General features: G+C 43.4%; 10 non-coding genes across 10 annotated transcripts; all 10 read left to right on the forward strand.

Moving 5' to 3' along the window:
- Positions 1–1,495: 1,495 nt before the first annotated feature.
- Positions 1,496–1,578, forward strand: TRNAL-CAG (transfer RNA leucine (anticodon CAG)). The gene has a single exon. It is a non-coding gene; the product is annotated as a tRNA-Leu (tRNA).
- Positions 1,579–3,584: 2,006 nt separating this feature from the next.
- TRNAL-CAG (transfer RNA leucine (anticodon CAG)) lies at positions 3,585–3,667 on the forward strand. The gene has a single exon. It is a non-coding gene; the product is annotated as a tRNA-Leu (tRNA).
- A 2,007-nt stretch (positions 3,668–5,674) lies between these two features.
- Positions 5,675–5,757, forward strand: TRNAL-CAG (transfer RNA leucine (anticodon CAG)). Its single transcript has one exon. It is a non-coding gene; the product is annotated as a tRNA-Leu (tRNA).
- A 1,293-nt stretch (positions 5,758–7,050) lies between these two features.
- Positions 7,051–7,133, forward strand: TRNAL-UAG (transfer RNA leucine (anticodon UAG)). The gene has a single exon. It is a non-coding gene; the product is annotated as a tRNA-Leu (tRNA).
- A 632-nt stretch (positions 7,134–7,765) lies between these two features.
- TRNAL-CAG (transfer RNA leucine (anticodon CAG)) lies at positions 7,766–7,848 on the forward strand. The gene has a single exon. It is a non-coding gene; the product is annotated as a tRNA-Leu (tRNA).
- A 1,987-nt stretch (positions 7,849–9,835) lies between these two features.
- TRNAL-CAG (transfer RNA leucine (anticodon CAG)) lies at positions 9,836–9,918 on the forward strand. The gene has a single exon. It is a non-coding gene; the product is annotated as a tRNA-Leu (tRNA).
- A 1,295-nt stretch (positions 9,919–11,213) lies between these two features.
- Positions 11,214–11,296, forward strand: TRNAL-UAG (transfer RNA leucine (anticodon UAG)). Its single transcript has one exon. It is a non-coding gene; the product is annotated as a tRNA-Leu (tRNA).
- Positions 11,297–11,907: 611 nt separating this feature from the next.
- On the forward strand, positions 11,908–11,990 carry TRNAL-CAG (transfer RNA leucine (anticodon CAG)). The gene has a single exon. It is a non-coding gene; the product is annotated as a tRNA-Leu (tRNA).
- A 186-nt stretch (positions 11,991–12,176) lies between these two features.
- On the forward strand, positions 12,177–12,259 carry TRNAL-AAG (transfer RNA leucine (anticodon AAG)). The gene has a single exon. It is a non-coding gene; the product is annotated as a tRNA-Leu (tRNA).
- A 1,740-nt stretch (positions 12,260–13,999) lies between these two features.
- TRNAL-CAG (transfer RNA leucine (anticodon CAG)) lies at positions 14,000–14,082 on the forward strand. The gene has a single exon. It is a non-coding gene; the product is annotated as a tRNA-Leu (tRNA).
- The last annotated feature ends 862 nt before the right edge of the window (positions 14,083–14,944 follow it).

The raw sequence follows: 14,944 nt of genomic DNA on the forward strand, positions 1-14,944 counted from the left end.
TTTCCAATAAGGAGGTTTTAAATTTTATGTCACGTCATTTTCAGATGCTTCATTCAAGAGATGTTTCCACTATAGAATGCAGAGCAAGGGCAAAAATACAAGTGATAGAGCGAGTGAGTGAGAAGGAGTGTTGTGGAAGGAGAGAATGAAACAAAGACAGAGTGAGTGAACGGCAGGGAGGCATAGAAGAGGAGTCTAGTAGTGAAGGAGACCTGCTTTTCCCTGCTCTTGACCTCCCACCCATCCCCAAACAACCACAAACATACCTTCTGTGCAAAGTTGGTATGCAGAATTTCACGCCTCAGCAAGTGAGGGTGAGTCCCAGGCCAGGGGCTAAAGAGCAAAAGAGTGCCTGTGCTCAGACTTTCCCTGCTAGGGATAGTTTATCTGGAACAAGGCCTACTCTCTTGTATCCAGCAAGGATCTAGAAATCCTGCATGAATCTGCAAGGCACATTGGCAGCATAAATTTGCATAAACTGCCCCACCTATTGCCTTCCTACTTCCTGTGCTGTAGTTGTTTGTGTAGAGAGAGAGGTCGCAGGCAAGGAAATGTTGTGAGTCGGATACAGGACCCTAAATAGCTGGTGAGAGGTATGTGGTGTTCTAAAAGCATGAAAACTGTATACCTGTGAAATAAAGTGCTTTCGTATTTGTTCTTCTGTGTTTATTGTCCTGTGCATAAAGTTGCACCTTGTGTTTGAAGGTTTAAATTATTTCAGGCTTGCATGGAGGTAGACGTTTCTGAGTAACTTTTATTCATATCTTAAAAGCCTATACTGTCAGGATGGCCGAGAGGTCTAACGCGCTGTGTTTAGGCCACAGTCTCCTTTGGAGGCGTGGGTTCGAATCCCACTTCTGACATGCCTTTTGGAGATTTAATCTCCTTTATCAGGTTAACATCTGATGGAAGTTGCATCTGTTGGTCTTCACCTGGCACGTTATTCCGTTCTCCTCTTGTCAAGAGAGATGGGGTTTCTCATATATTTAGGTTCTATAACGTCTTGCTGACCAAGCGCAATCCTTACCAAATGAGCATAGGACCCATGTAAGAGGTCATCTGGAAGAGTCATGCTCTTGTATGCCCTGGCCAGACGGGCCCTGCAAATTTGGAAGAATGCCATTCATCTGGTAGACAACTGGACTCCAGCACACTTACAGCAATTTCCTCAGGGCTTTGATCAGGGGCTGCTTAAATTTGCATACTCCACCCTATGTTGTGACTTTGAGATCCCTTGTTGAAATTGCTTTAGCCAGCCAAGAGGTGGCTATTGTCTCAATTTCAAAGCAGCTTTGAGCCGTTCAAGTGGCTGGTGAATAGCACTTTCTCTTTGTTCGCCTCAAATTTCTAAAGAGTTCTCCATAGGTCCTGCTCTGTACAGATTGTTCAAAGATCTGTTGGAAGTGCATATAATAGGATAAATAAATTGAGGGCATTCCTTTTCAGTACCTCACCTGCATGGCTGTCTGGCCTCTGGAAGATGCTGGGAAAGCAAGTCAGGATGGCCGAGTGGTCTAAGGCGCTGCGTTCAGGTCGCAGTCTCCGCTGGAGGCGTGGGTTCAAATCCCACTTCTGACAGTCCTGTGTTTACTCTAATTTTTTTCTTGAGAAATATGATCATTTCCCTCGCAGTGGCTTATAAGATTGTCTTCTTGGAAGAGTGCAGTGAGTTTTTTTCTTGCATAACCACTATTGGCCTAAGCTCTGTGCATTTTTTGGTTCTTAATATCTTTCTCACCCTTTAGATGAAAAACAGCATGGGGTCAGGATGGCCGAGTGGTCTAAGGCGCTGCGTTAAGGCCGCAGTCTCTCGTGGAGGCATGGGTTCGAATCCCACTTTTGACAAAACTTGAATTCCATTTTCTCTCTCAGTTCCTTTAGAATCTCAGCTAAAAATTGGCAATGTAAATAATATCTGAATAAGTACCAAACTTCAGTTTCAACTGCAAATGCATTTGCAATATACTATCTTTAACGTTAATGTAATATTCTTCTAGCACTCGTGGTGTTTTATATTTCTTTTGTGGGGTACTTTAAAAATCTTTTTTATGAAAGAAATGGGTTACATTAAGTCTTGTGATGTTTTAGGTTTCCAATAAGGAGGTTTTAAATTTTATGTCACGTCATTTTCAGATGCTTTATTCAAGAGATGTTTCCACTATAGAATGCAGAGCAAGGGCAAAAATACAAGTGATAGAGCGAGTGAGTGAGAAGGAGTGTTGTGGAAGGAGAGAATGAAACAAAGACAGAGTGAGTGAACGGCAGGGAGGCATAGAAGAGGAGTCTAGTAGTGAAGGAGACCTGCTTTTCCCTGCTATTGACCTCCCACCCATCCCCAAACAACCACAAACATACCTTCTGTGCAAAGTTGGTATGCAGAATTTCACGCCTCAGCAAGTGAGGGTGAGTCCCAGGCCAGGGGCTAAAGAGCAAAAGAGTGCCTGTGCTCAGACTTTCCCTGCTAGGGATAGTTTATCTGGAACAAGGCCTACTCTCTTGTATCCAGCAAGGATCTAGAAATCCTGCATGAATCTGCAAGGCACATTGGCAGCATAAATTTGCATAAACTGCCCCACCTATTGCCTTCCTACTTCCTGTGCTGTAGTTGTTTGTGTAGAGAGAGAGGTCGCAGGCAAGGAAATGTTGTGAGTCGGATACAGGACCCTAAATAGCTGGTGAGAGGTATGTGGTGTTCTAAAAGCATGAAAACTGTATACCTGTGAAATAAAGTGCTTTCGTATTTGTTCTTCTGTGTTTATTGTCCTGTGCATAAAGTTGCACCTTGTGTTTGAAGGTTTAAATTATTTCAGGCTTGCATGGAGGTAGACGTTTCTGAGTAACTTTTATTCATTTCTTAAAAGCCTATACTGTCAGGATGGCCGAGAGGTCTAACGCGCTGTGTTTAGGCCACAGTCTCCTTTGGAGGCGTGGGTTCGAATCCCACTTCTGACATGCCTTTTGGAGATTTAATCTCCTTTATCAGGTTAACATCTGATGGAAGTTGCATCTGTTGGTCTTCACCTGGCACGTTATTCCGTTCTCCTCTTGTCAAGAGAGATGGGGTTTCTCATATATTTAGGTTCTATAACGTCTTGCTGACCAAGCGCAATCCTTACCAAATGAGCATAGGACCCATGTAAGAGGTCATCTGGAAGAGTCATGCTCTTGTATGCCCTGGCCAGACGGGCCCTGCAAATTTGGAAGAATGCCATTCATCTGGTAGACAACTGGACTCCAGCACACTTACAGCAATTTCCTCAGGGCTTTGATCAGGGGCTGCTTAAATTTGCATACTCCACCCTATGTTGTGACTTTGAGATACCTTGTTGAAATTGCTTTAGCCAGCCAAGAGGTGGCTATTGTCTCAATTTCAAAGCAGCTTTGAGCCGTTCAAGTGGCTGGTGAATAGCACTTTCTCTTTGTTCGCCTCAAATTTCTAAAGAGTTCTCCATATGTCCTGCTCTGTACAGATTGTTCAAAGATCTGTTGGAAGTGCATATAATAGGATAAATAAATTGAGGGCATTCCTTTTCAGTACCTCACCTGCATGGCTGTCGGGCCTCTGGAAGATGCTGGGAAAGCAAGTCAGGATGGCCGAGTGGTCTAAGGCGCTGCGTTCAGGTCGCAGTCTCCGCTGGAGGCGTGGGTTCAAATCCCACTTCTGACAGTCCTGTGTTTACTCTAATTTTTTTCTTGAGAAATATGATCATTTCCCTCGCAGTGGCTTATAAGATTGTCTTCTTGGAAGAGTGCAGTGAGTTTTTTTCTTGCATAACCACTATTGGCCTAAGCTCTGTGCATTTTTTGGTTCTTAATATCTTTCTCACCCTTTAGATGAAAAAGCAGCATGGGGTCAGGATGGCCGAGTGGTCTAAGGCGATGCGTTAAGGCCGCAGTCTCTCGTGGAGGCATGGGTTCGAATCCCACTTTTGACAAAACTTGAATTCCATTTTCTCTCTCAGTTCCTTTAGAATCTCAGCTAAAAATTGGCAATGTAAATAATATCTGAATAAGTACCAAACTTCAGTTTCAACTGCAAATGCATTTGCAATATACTATCTTTAACGTTAATGTAATATTCTTCTAGCACTCGTGGTGTTTTATATTTCTTTTGTGGGGTACTTTAAAAATCTTTTTTATGAAAGAAATGGGTTACATTAAGTCTTGTGATGTTGTAGGTTTCCAATGAGGAGGTTTTAAATTTTATGTCACGTCATTTTCAGATGCTTCATTCAAGAGATGTTTCCACTATAGAATGCAGAGCAAGGGCAAAAATACAAGTGATAGAGCGAGTGAGTGAGAAGGAGTGTTGTGGAAGGAGAGAATGAAACAAAGACAGAGTGAGTGAACGGCAGGGAGGCATAGAAGAGGAGTCTAGTAGTGAAGGAGACCTGCTTTTCCCTGCTATTGACCTCCCACCCATCCCCAAACAACCACAAACATACCTTCTGTGCAAAGTTGGTATGCAGAATTTCACGCCTCAGCAAGTGAGGGTGAGTCCCAGGCCAGGGGCTAAAGAGCAAAAGAGTGCCTGTGCTCAGACTTTCCCTGCTAGGGATAGTTTATCTGGAACAAGGCCTACTCTCTTGTATCCAGCAAGGATCTAGAAATCCTGCATGAATCTGCAAGGCACATTGGCAGCATAAATTTGCATAAACTGCCCCACCTATTGCCTTCCTACTTCCTGTGCTGTAGTTGTTTGTGCAGAGAGAGAGGTCGCAGGCAAGGAAATGTTGTGAGTCGGATACAGGACCCTAAATAGCTGGTGAGAGGTATGTGGTGTTCTAAAAGCATGAAAACTGTATACCTGTGAAATAAAGTGCTTTCGTATGTGTTCTTCTTTGTTTATTGTCCTGTGCATAAAGTTGCACCTTGTGTTTGAAGGTTTAAAATATTTCAGGCTTGCATGGAGGTAGACGTTTCTGAGTAACTTTTATTCATTTCTTAAAAGCCTATACTGTCAGGATGGCTGAGAGGTCTAAGGCGCTGTGTTTAGGCCACAGTCTCCTTTGGAGGTGTCGGTTCGAATCCCACTTCTGACATGCCTTTTGGAGATTTAATCTCCTTTATCAGGTTAACATCTGATGGAAGTTGCATCTGTTGGTCTTCACTTGGCACGTTATTCCGTTCTCCTCTTGTCAAGAGAGATGGGGTTTCTCATATATTTAGGTTCTATAACGTCTTGCTGACAAAGCGCAATCCTTACCAAATGAGCATAGGACCCATGTAAGAGGTCATCTGGAAGAGTCATGCTCTTGTATGCCCTGGCCAGACGGGCCCTGCAAATTTGGAAGAATGCCATTCATCTGGTAGACAACTGGACTCCAGCACACTTACAGCAATTTCCTCAGGGCTTTGATCAGGGGCTGCTTAAATTTGCATACTCCACCCTATGTTGTGACTTTGAGATCCCTTGTTGAAATTGCTTTAGCCAGCCAAGAGGTGGCTATTGTCTCAATTTCAAAGCAGCTTTGAGCCGTTCAAGTGGCTGGTGAATAGCACTTTCTCTTTGTTCGCCTCAAAGTTCTAAAGAGTTCTCCATAGGTCCTGCTCTGTACAGATTGTTCAAAGATCTGTTGAAAGTGCATATAATAGGATAAATAAATTGAGGGCATTCCTTTTCAGTACCTCACCTGCATGGCTGTCTGGCCTCCGGAAGACGCTGGGAAAGCAAGTCAGGATGGCCGAGTGGTCTAAGGCGCTGCGTTCAGGTCGCAGTCTCCTCTGGAGGCGTGGGTTCAAATCCCACTTCTGACAGTCCTGTGTTTACTCTAATTTTTTTCTTGAGAAATATGATCATTTCCCTCGCAGTGGCTTATAGGATTGTCTTCTTGGAAGAGTGCAGTGAGTTTTTTTCTTGCTCTAGCCACTATTGGCCTAAGCTCTGTGCATTTTTTGGTTCCAAATATCTTTCTCACCCTTTAGATCAAAAAGCAGCATGGGGTCAGGATGGCCGAGTGGTCTAAGGCGCTGCGTTAAGGCCGCAGTCTCTCGTGGAGGCGTGGGTTTGAATCCCACTTCTGACAAAACTTGAATTCCATTTTCTCTCTCAGTTCCTTTAGAATCTCAGCTAAAAATTGGCAATTTAAATAATATCTGAATAAGTACCAAACTTCAGTTTCAACTGCAAATGCATTTGCCCTATTCTATCTTTAACGTTAATGTAATATTCTTCTAGCACTCGTGGTGTTTTATATTTCTTTTGTGGGGTACTTTAAAAATCTTTTTTATGAAAGAAATGGGTTACATTAAGTCTTGTGATGTTTTAGGTTTCCAATAAAGAGGTTTTAAATTTTATGTGACGTCATTTTCAGACGCTTCATTCAAGAGATGTTTCCACTATAGAATGCAGAGCAAGGGCAAAAATACAAGTGATAGAGCGAGTGAGTGAGAAGGAGTGTTGTGGAAGGAGAGAATGAAACAAAGACAGAGTGAGTGAACGGCAGGGAGGCATAGAAGAGGAGTCTAGTAGTGAAGGAGACCTGCTTTTCCCTGCTCTTGACCTCCCACTCATTCCCAAACAACCACAAACATACCTTCTGTGCAAAGTTGGTATGCAGAATTTCACGCCTCAGCAAGTGAGGGTGAGTCCCAGGCCAGGGGCTAAAGAGCAAAAGAGTGCCTGTGCTCAGACTTTCCCTGCTAGGGATAGTTTATCTGGAACAAGGCCTACTCTCTTGTATCCAGCAAGGATCTAGAAATCCTGCATGAATCTGCAAGGCACATTGGCAGCATAAATTTGCATAAACTGCCCCACCTATTGCCTTCCTACTTCCTGTGCTGTAGTTGTTTGTGTAGAGAGAGAGGTCGCAGGCAAGGAAATGTTGTGAGTCGGATACAGGACCCTAAATAGCTGGTGAGAGGTATGTGGTGTTCTAAAAGCATGAAAACTGTATACCTGTGAAATAAAGTGCTTTCGTATGTGTTCTTCTGTGTTTATTGTCCTGTGCATAAAGTTGCACCTTGTGTTTGAAGGTTTAAATTATTTCAGGCTTGCATGGAGGTAGACGTTTCTGAGTAACTTTTATTCATTTCTTAAAAGCCTATACTGTCAGGATGGCCGAGAGGTCTAAGGCGCTGTGTTTAGGCCACAGTCTCCTTTAGAGGCGTGGGTTCGAATCCCACTTCTGACATGCCTTTTGGAGATTTAATCTCCTTTATCAGGTTAACATCTGATGGAAGTTGCATCTGTTGGTCTTCACTTGGCACGTTATTCCGTTCTCCTCTTGTTAAGAGAGATGGGGTTTTTCATATATTTAGGTTCTATAACGTCTTGCTGACAATGCGCAATCCTTACCAAATGAGCATAGGACCCATGTAAGAGGTCATCTGGAAGAGTCATGCTCTTGTATGCCCTGGCCAGACGGGCCCTGCAAATTTGGAAGAATGCCATTCATCTGGTAGACAACTGGACTCCAGCACACTTACAGCAATTTCCTCAGGGCTTTGATCAGGGGCTGCTTAAATTTGCATACTCCACCCTATGTTGTGACTTTGAGATCCCTTGTTGAAATTGCTTTAGCCAGCCAAGAGGTGGCTATTGTCTCAATTTCAAAGCAGCTTTGAGCCGTTCAAGTGGCTGGTGAATAGCACTTTCTCTTTGTTCGCCTCAAAGTTCTAAAGAGTTCTCCATAGGTCCTGCTCTGTACAGATTGTTCAAAGATCTGTTGAAAGTGCATATAATAGGATAAATAAATTGAGGGCATTCCTTTTCAGTACCTCACCTGCATGGCTGTCTGGCCTCTGGAAGATGCTGGGAAAGCAAGTCAGGATGGCCGAGTGGTCTAAGGCGCTGCGTTCAGGTCGCAGTCTCCTCTGGAGGCGTGGGTTCAAATCCCACTTCTGACAGTCCTGTGTTTACTCTAATTTTTTTCTTGAGAAATATGATCATTTTCCTCGCAGTGGCTTATAGGATTGTCTTCTTGGAAGAGTGCAGTGAGTTTTTTTCTTGCTCTAGCCACTATTGGCCTAAGCTCTGTGCATTTTTTGGTTCCTAATATCTTTCTCACCCTTTAGATGAAAAAGCAGCATGGGGTCAGGATGGCCGAGTGGTCTAAGGCGCTGCGTTAAGGCTGCAGTCTCTCCTGGAGGTGTGGGTTCAAATCCCACTTCTGACAAAACTTGAATTCCATTTTCTCTCTCAGTTCCTTTAGAATCTCAGCTAAAAATTGGCAATGTAAATAATATCTGAATAAGTACCAAACTTCAGTTTCAACTGCAAATGCATTTGCCCTATTCTATCTTTAACGTTAATGTAATATTCTTCTAGCACTTGTGGTGTTTTATATTTCTTTTGTGGGGTACTTTAAAAATCTTTTTTATGAAAGAAATGGGTTACATTAAGTCTTGTGATGTTTTAGGTTTCCAATAAGGAGGTTTTAAATTTTATGTCACGTCATTTTCAGATGCTTCATTCAAGAGCTGTTTCCACTATAGAATGCAGAGCAAGGGCAAAAATACAAGTGATAGAGCGAGTGAGTGAGAAGGAGTGTTGTGGAAGGAGAGAATGAAACAAAGACAGAGTGAGTGAATGGCAGGGAGGCATAGAAGAGGAGTCTAGTAGTGAAGGAGACATGCTTTTCCCTGCTCTTGACCTCCCACCCATCCCCAAACAACCACAAACATACCTTCTGTGCAAAGTTGGTATGCAGAATTTCACGCCTCAGCAAGTGAGGGTGAGTCCCAGGCCAGGGGCTAAAGAGCAAAAGAGTGCCTGTGCTCAGACTTTCCCTGCTAGGGATAGTTTATCTGGAACACGGCCTACTCTCTTGTATCCAGCAAGGATCTAGAAATCCTGCATGAATCTGCAAGGCACAATGGCAGCATAAATTTGCATAAACTGCCCCACCTATTGCCTTCCTACTTCCTGTGCTGTAGTTGTTTGTGTAGAGAGAGAGGTCGCAGGCAAGGAAATGTTGTGAGTCGGATACAGGACCCTAAATAGCTGGTGAGAGGTATGTGGTGTTCTAAAAGCATGAAAACTGTATACCTGTGAAATAAAGTGCTTTCGTATGTGTTCTTCTGTTTTTATTGTCCTGTGCATAAAGTTGCACCTTGTGTTTGAAGGTTTAAAATATTTCAGGCTTGCATGGAGGTAGACGTTTCTGAGTAACTTTTATTCATTTCTTACAAGCCTATACTGTCAGGATGGCCGAGCGGTCTAAGGCGCAGTGTTTAGGCCACAGTCTCCTTTGGAGGCGTGGGTTCGAAACCCACTTCTGACATGCCTTTTGGAGATTTAATCTCCTTTATCAGGTTAACATCTGATGGAAGTTGCTTCTGTTGGTCTTCACTTGGCACGTTATTCCGTTCTCCTCTTGTCAAGAGAGATGGGGTTTCTCATATACTGACAAAGCGCAATCCTTACCAAATGAGCATAGGACCCATGTAAGAGGTCATCTGGAAGAGTCATGCTCTTGTATGCCCTGGCCAGACGGGCCCTGCAAATTTGGAAGAATGCCATTCATCTGGTAGACAACTGGACTCCAGCACACTTACAGCAATTTCCTCAGGGCTTTGATCAGGGGCTGCTTAAATTTGCATACTCCACCCTATGTTGTGACTTTGAGATCCCTTGTTGAAATTGCTTTAGCCAGCCAAGAGGTGGCTATTGTCTCAATTTCAAAGCAGCTTTGAGCCGTTCAAGTGGCTGGTGAATAGCACTTTCTCTTTGTTCGCCTCAAAGTTCTAAAGAGTTCTCCATAGGTCCTGCTCTGTACAGATTGTTCAAAGATCTGTTGAAAGTGCATATAATAGGATAAATAAATTGAGGGCATTCCTTTTCAGTACCTCACCTGCATGGCTGTCTGGCCTCTGGAAGATGCTGGGAAAGCAAGTCAGGATGGCCGAGTGGTCTAAGGCGCTGCGTTCAGGTCGCAGTCTCCTCTGGAGGCGTGGGTTCAAATCCCACTTCTGACAGTCCTGTGTTTACTCAAATTTTTTTCTTGAGAAATATGATCATTTCCCTCGCAGTGGCTTATAGGATTGTCTTCTTGGAAGAGTGCAGTGAGTTTTTTTCTTGCTCTAGCCACTATTGGCCTAAGCTCTGTGCATTTTTTGGTTCCTAATATCTTTCTCACCCTTTAGATCAAAAAGCAGCATGGGGTCAGGATGGCCGAGTGGTCTCAGGCGCTGCGTTAAGGCCGCAGTCTCTCGTGGAGGCGTCGGTTCGAATCCCACTTCTGACAAAACTTGAATTCCATTTTCTCTCTCAGTTCCTTTAGAATCTCAGCTAAAAATTGGCAATGTAAATAATATCTGAATAAGTACCAAACATCAGTTTCAACTGCAAATGCATTTCTCCTATTCTATCTTTAAAGTTAATGTAATATTCTTCTAGCACTCGTGGTGTTTTATATTTCTTTTGTGGGGTACTTTAAAAATCTTTTTTATGAAAGAAATGGGTTACATTAAGTCTTGTGATGTTTTAGGTTTCCAATAAGGAGGTTTTAAATTTTATGTCACGTCATTTTCAGATGCTTCATTCAAGAGCTGTTTCCACTATAGAATGCAGAGCAAGGGCAAAAATACAAGTGATAGAGCGAGTGAGTGAGAAGGAGTGTTGTGGAAGGAGAGAATGAAACAAAGACAGAGTGAGTGAATGGCAGGGAGGCATAGAAGAGGAGTCTAGTAGTGAAGGAGACCTGCTTTTCCCTGCTCTTGACCTCCCACCCATCCCCAAACAACCACAAACATACCTTCTGTGCAAAGTTGGTATGCAGAATTTCACGCCTCAGCAAGTGAGGGTGAGTGCCAGGCCAGGGGCTAAAGAGCAAAAGAGTGCCTGTGCTCAGACTTTCCCTGCTAGGGATAGTTTATCTGGAACAAGGCCTACTCTCTTGTATCCAGCAAGGATCTAGAAATCCTGCATAATTCTGCAAGGCACAATGGCAGCATAAATTTGCATAAACTGCCCCACCTATTGCCTTCCTACTTCCTGTGCTGTAGTTGTTTGTGTAGAGAGAGAGAGGTCGCAGGCAAGGAAATGTTGTGAGTCGGATACAGGACCCTAAATAGCTGGTGTGAGGTATGTGGTGTTCTAAAAGCATGAAAACTGTATACCTGTGAAATAAAGTGCTTTCGTATGTGTTCTTCTGTGTTTATTGTCCTGTGCATAAAGTTGCACCTTGTGTTTGAAGGTTTAAAATATTTCAGGCTTGCATGGAGGTAGACGTTTCTGAGTAACTTTTATTCATTTCTTAAAAGCCTATACTTTCAGGATGGCCGAGCGGTCTAAGGCGCTGTGTTTAGGCCACAGTCTCCTTTGGAGGCGTGGGTTCGAATCCCACTTCTGACATGCCTTTTGGAGATTTAATCTCCTTTATCAGGTTAACATCTAATGGAAGTTGCATCTGTTGGTCTTCACTTGGCACGTTATTCCGTTCTCCTCTTGTCAAGAGAGATGGGGTTTCTCATATACTGACAAAGCGCAATCCTTACCAAATGAGCATAGGACCCATGTAAGAGGTCATCTGGAAGAGTCATGCTCTTGTATGCCCTGGCCAGACGGGCCCTGCAAATTTGGAAGAATGCCATTCATCTGGTAGACAACTGGACTCCAGCACACTTACAGCAATTTCCTCAGGGCTTTGATCAGGGGCTGCTTAAATTTGCATACTCCACCCTATGTTGTGACTTTGAGATCCCTTATTGAAATTGCTTTAGCCAGCCAAGAGGTGGCTATTGTCTCAATTTCAAAGCAGCTTTGAGCCGTTCAAGTGGCTGGTGAATAGCACTTTCTCTTTGTTCGCCTCAAAGTTCTAAAGAGTTCTCCATAGGTCCTGCTCTGTACAGATTGTTCAAAGATCTGTTGAAAGTGCATATAATAGGATAAATAAATTGAGGGCATTCCTTTTCAGTACCTCACCTGCATGGCTGTCTGGCCTCTGGAAGATGCTGGGAAAGCAAGTCAGGATGGCCGAGTGGTCTAAGGCGCTGCGTTCAGGTCGCAGTCTCCTCTGGAGGCGTGGGTTTAAATCCCACTTCTGACAGTCCTGTGTTTACTCTAATTTTTTTCTTGAGAAATATGATCATTTCCCTCGCAGTGGCTTATAGGATTGTCTTCTTGGAAGAGTGCAGTGAGTTTTTTTCTTGCTCTAGCCACTATTGGCCTAAGCTCTGTGCATTTTTTGGTTCCTAATATCTTTCTCACCCTTTAGATCAAAAAGCAGCATGGGGTCAGGATGGCCGAGTGGTCTAAGGCGCTGCGTTAAGGCCGCAGTCTCTCGTGGAGGCGTGGGTTCGAATCCCACTTCTGACAAAACTTGAATTCCATTTTCTCTCTCAGTTCCTTTAGAATCTCAGCTAAAAATTGGCAATGTAAATAATATCTGAATAAGTACCAAACATCAGTTTCAACTGCAAATGCATTTGCCCTATTCTATCTTTAACGTTAATGTAATATTCTTCTAGCACTCGTGGTGTTTTATATTTCTTTTGTGGGGTACTTTAAAAATCTTTTTTATGAAAGAAATGGGTTACATTAAGTCTTGTGATGTTTTAGGTTTCCAATAAGGAGGTTTTAAATTTTATGTCACGTCATTTTCAGATGCTTCATTCAAGAGATGTTTCCACTATAGAATGCAGAGCAAGGGCAAAAATACAAGTGATAGAGCGAGTGAGTGAGAAGGAGTGTTGTGGAAGGAGAGAATGAAACAAAGACAGAGTGAGTGAACGGCAGGGAGGCATAGAAGAGGAGTCTAGTAGTGAAGGAGACCTGCTTTTCCCTGCTCTTGACCTCCCACCCATCCCCAAACAACCACAAACATACCTTCTGTGCAAAGTTGGTATGCAGAATTTCACGCCTCAGCAAGTGAGGGTGAGTCCCAGGCCAGGGGCTAAAGAGCAAAAGAGTGCCTGTCCTCAGACTTTCCCTGCTAGGGATAGTTTATCTGGAACAAGGCCTACTCTCTTGTATCCAGCAAGGATCTAGAAATCCTGCATGAATCTGCAAGGCACATTGGCAGCATAAATTTGCATAAACTGCCCCACCTATTGCCTTCCTACTTCCTGTGCTGTAGTTGTTTGTGTAGAGAGAGAGGTCGCAGGCAAGGAAATGTTGTGAGTCGGATACAGGACCCTAAATAGCTGGTGAGAGGTATGTGGTGTTCTAAAAGCATGAAAACTGTATACCTGTGAAATAAAGTGCTTTCGTATGTGTTCTTCTGTGTTTATTGTCCTGTGCATAAAGTTGCACCTTGTGTTTGAAGGTTTAAAATATTTCAGGCTTGCATGGAGGTAGACGTTTCTGAGTAACTTTTATTCATTTCTTAAAAGCCTATACTGTCAGGATGGTTGAGAGGTCTAAGGCGCTGTGTTTAGACCACAGTCTCCTTTGGAGGTGTGGGTTCGAATCCCACTTCTGACATTCCTTTTGGAGATTTAATCTCCTTTATCAGGTTAACATCTGATGGAAGTTGCATCTGTTGGTCTTCACTTGGCACATTATTCCGTTCTCCTCTTGTCAAGAGAGATGGGGTTTCTCATATATTTAGGTTCTATAACGTCTTGCTGACAAAGCGCAATCCTTACCAAATGAGCATAGGACCCATGTAAGAGGTCATCTGGAAGAGTCATGCTCTTGTATGCCCTTGGCCAGACGGGCCCTGCAAATTTGAAAGAATGCCATTCATCTGGTAGACAACTGGACTCCAGCACACTTACAGCAATTTCCTCAGGGCTTTGATCAGGGGCTGCTTAAATTTGCATACTCCACCCTATGTTGTGACTTTGAGATCCCTTGTTGAAATTGCTTTAGCCAGCCAAGAGGTGGCTATTGTCTCAATTTCAAAGCAGCTTTGAGCCGTTCAAGTGGCTGGTGAATAGCACTTTCTCTTTGTTCGCCTCAAAGTTCTAAAGAGTTCTCCATAGGTCCTGCTCTGTACAGATTGTTCAAAGATCTGTTGAAAGTGCATATAATAGGATAAATAAATTGAGGGCATTCCTTTTCAGTACCTCACCTGCATGGCTGTCTGGCCTCCGGAAGATGCTGGGAAAGCAAGTCAGGATGGCCGAGTGGTCTAAGGCGCTGCGTTCAGGTCGCAGTCTCCTCTGGAGGCGTGGGTTCAAATCCCACTTCTGACAGTCCTGTGTTTACTCTAATTTTTTTCTTGAGAAATATGATCATTTCCCTCGCAGTGGCTTATAGGATTGTCTTCTTGGAAGAGTGCAGTGAGTTTTTTTCTTGCTCTAGCCACTATTGGCCTAAGCTCTGTGCATTTTTTGGTTCTTAATATCTTTCTCACCCTTTAGATGAAAAAGCAGCATGGGGTCAGGATGGCCGAGTGGTCTAAGGCGCTGCGTTAAGGCCGCAGTCTCTCGTGGAGGCATGGGTTCGAATCCCACTTGTGACAAAACTTGAATTCCATTTTCTCTCTCAGTTCCTTTAGAATCTCAGCTAAAAATTGGCAATGTAAATAATATCTGAATAAGTACCAAACTTCAGTTTCAACTGCAAATGCATTTGCAATATACTATCTTTAACGTTAATGTAATATTCTTCTAGCACTCGTGGTGTTTTATATTTCTTTTGTGGGGTACTTTAAAAATCTTTTTTATGAAAGAAATGGGTTACATTAAGTCTTGTGATGTTTTAGGTTTCCAATAAGGAGGTTTTAAATTTTATGTCACGTCATTTTCAGATGCTTCATTCAAGAGCTGTTTCCACTATAGAATGCAGAGCAAGGGCAAAAATACAAGTGATAGAGCGAGTGAGTGAGAAGGAGTGTTGTGGAAGGAGAGAATGAAACAAAGACAGAGTGAGTGAATGGCAGGGAGGCATAGAAGAGGAGTCTAGTAGTGAAGGAGACCTGCTTTTCCCTGCTCTTGACCTCCCACCCATCCCCAAACAACCACAAACATACCTTCTGTGCAAAGTTGGTATGCAGAATTTCACGCCTCAGCAAGTGAGGGTGAGTCCCAGGCCAGGGGCTAAAGAGCAAAAGAG

The sequence above is a fragment of the Triturus cristatus genome, unplaced genomic scaffold (assembly GCF_964204655.1).
Source record: "Triturus cristatus unplaced genomic scaffold, aTriCri1.1 SCAFFOLD_262, whole genome shotgun sequence".
NCBI lineage: Eukaryota > Metazoa > Chordata > Amphibia > Caudata > Salamandridae > Triturus > Triturus cristatus.